We start from the raw sequence: 3,259 nt of genomic DNA on the forward strand, positions 1-3,259 counted from the left end.
ATATATATATATATATATATGTATATGTATATGTATATGTATATGTATATGTATATGTATATATATATATATGTATATGTATATATAAAGTTGTTGTTTTTTTGTTTTTTTTTTTTCCTAAAAGTATTTTGTGGCGAGAAATACAGTATTAGCTGCGGACTCCTCGCGGACCGTGAACGCACCAGCTGGTTCGGACGCCTCCGAAGCTCCGCCCCCTTTGCTCTGACATCAGAACGGAGGAATCCAAGGAATGCCGAGCTCCTGGGAGAAGTCCTCCTGGTTTAATGGTTTTCCAGGGGCCACGGAGGAGACTAAACGAGGAACAAAGGAGTCCCCCATGCGCCCTATCCCTGTCTCTGTCTGTCCCTGTCTTTGTCTGTCTCTATCTGTCCCTGTCTGTCTCTGTCTTTAGGCCCGGAATGATTTAGCGTCGGTGGGGCCGATTAATATGCATAACCTACTTTTTTTGTTGTTTTTTTTACTTTGTGTAGACCTATTTCTATGCAAATGTGTTCACAATTTGGTAGCTACAATCTTCCATCTAAAATAAGTTGACAATTAGAAATAAAACACACAAAATTTCAAGTTTTTTTTTTTAAATAATCAATTTTAAAATATCTTTGACACAATAAATATTTACAAAAGGCTTTGCCTTGAAAGACTGAAGGATTATAAATAGACATTTTTACAATTATTGCAACAAACTATCAAAGTCCATGTGAACCTACCACACACAGCATACTCATTATTAGGAAAACAAATATAAAGTTGGCTGAAAACATGTTTTTGAATAGCGTGGTGTTGAGGGGTGCAGAGTGTGTCAATGACAGCAGCTCACACATGATTTACACATGTTTATCCTGTTAGTTTGAAGAGTTTTAACAGTGTGAGTGTTCGAGATGATGAGGAGCATCTTCACTTTCAGCACTTATTTATGAGCCAACTGCAGCCTCTTGTGGCTCCCATGTTCACAGCAGCAGATAAATGTTCTTTTATTTTTTACGATTTTGGACCTTATTTCTCTAATTTATCACAAGAATATAACTTAACTGTATCATCCTGATGCATGCTCCATAATCCAGGTAGAAAAATCTAAAAACGTTAAGTCAGGTCCTCTGGGCGGATTCTCGTTGAAATGGTCGTCTTTTATCCAAAGGACTTCTTCAGTTTGAGGAGCTGCAACAAACTCATTCTTATAAATAGCACCTTCACATAGTGGATCAACCTGTTTGTTATAGACAGCCAAAACTAGCTGATAAAGGAGGTCCATCAGCCTAACGACTGATCGTTAGTGCCCTGATGCCCTAACTGGCTGTAACTATTGTATCCACCACTGCACCCTGTATTCACTGGTTAACTGGTCATCATTAACTTCACGCAGACTCTCTCACTGGTACATTTTCATTTTGAAATCACTTCTTGGTCTGCTGCCGTCATACATCTCCTCCTACATGTCTCTGCGTGAGTGCAGCTACAGCGTGCGCTCTCAGGACATTATTACCTGCAGTGTTCCCTCAGTGAGGACTGAACTTGGCAAAAGGTCCTTCTCCTACTCCGCTCCTGTTTCCTGGAATATCTTACAAAAAGATCTGAATCTTTCAACCTTGACCTCTCTAAGTGACTTTAAACATCTGTTAAGTTCTTGGCAAGAACCAATGCAGACATGTTCCTGTTTTTAGTTTTCTACACCACCTTATAATCTAGATGTTTGGTTGTTGTTGGTTTTTTTGGCTACTTTTCCTTTTAATTACCATTTTATTTTCATTTGATAAAAAAAAAAATTGTATGCATCCTTTATGTTGTCGTTGTTGTTCACACTTTGTTAAAAATTCAGGTCTCTCTTGTAAATGAGTCCTCGAGGCTCAGTGGGATTAACCTGTATAAATAAATGTTGAATGAATGAATGGCCGCTTGCTATTCACAGAGGGCTGAGTGATAACAATAACAGCATGTGCACATCCTTGATAGAGAGGAGTGTTGGTTTGAGAGTGGAATGAAGGAAGCCATCTTTGTAAAAAGAACCCATCCATCATTTAACAGGTGACTTCCTGATCTGAGATTCCTGAATGAAAAAAATGTTCATTTGTGTGGTTCTTTTAGAGTTCATCAAGCCCAAAGTGAGTTTTTGGTGCTGGATGTTCTGAAACCTGACAGGAAGCACTGTTCCTGGTCATTGTCACCTTTGCTTTTGGTGTTCATTTAGCACGTTTGCACTTTTCAGCCAGTGATACAGTTAAAGTGAGCAGTTTTCTTATGAAGTGGACCAGTGATTCAAGAAAACCAACTGGTCAGTGATGAAGTTGTGCAGCATCAGGATGGCAGCCTGAGCTAAACTGTTTGTGGTGCTCGTCTCCGGTGTGAGCGTTTAAAAGAACCACCTGGAGAGACGGGTGCCCTTTAGAACCCACACATCTTTTTTATTTTTTATTTTCAGGATTATCCTCCACTGGTTATCACTTATCGACAGGGTGTTGGCTAAAAACGAACCAGCCGTTAGATCCAGATGGTCAAAGATATAAAAGCATGAAGTGATGCTGGGGAAATCTCAGCATCTCATATGAGCAGAACTTCATTTTGATGCTGACGGGTGTTCATTAGAGCAGATGGAGAGGTGTGGGTCAGAGCAGAAAAAACATGGAGAGCTGTAATTTATCACCACTCTCTCTGTCAGCTCCCCTCTCCGTTGACTTTAATGATGGGAAAATCCCCCCCTGAAAACGTTCAAGACTTATTTATTGTTTTCCCTGCGATCCAGACGGTTTCCTTTAAATCACAGACAAGATTTAAAGTGAGTCTTGGTTCAGCTGCAGTCTGCTTTCAGACAGAACTGTGGAGCTGCAGCTCACTTTTTTATCCTTTTGTTTTGTTTTGTTTTAAAGACAATTAAAACATTCAAAATGCCTTTTAAGAAGCTGCTTAACCTTATAATTGTTTCCTTGAGAAGAAAACTTTGTTTTAAATTTCTGTGGTTATGACAAAAGTCTGTAAAAAAAAAAAAAGTTTGTTTTGTGCTGTTGTTGTTGTTTTGGGCTACTTCAACCATTCATAAGTCAAAACATTCGGCTCGTAATACGATAAGACATTCAGTGTTTGTAACTTTGTCAACTTTTTGAACTATTTCACTTTATCTAAACCTTCCCCCATAGAAACCCATTGAAATCTACTGAACTCCTTCAAAACCATTGTTCTTTGCTCAACTTCAGCTTTATTAGATATATATATATATATATATATATATATATATATATATATATATATA

This window comes from Nematolebias whitei, chromosome 12 (assembly GCF_014905685.2).
Source record: "Nematolebias whitei isolate Nwh7 chromosome 12, NemWhi1, whole genome shotgun sequence".
In the NCBI taxonomy this organism is placed as follows: Eukaryota; Metazoa; Chordata; class Actinopteri; order Cyprinodontiformes; family Rivulidae; genus Nematolebias; species Nematolebias whitei.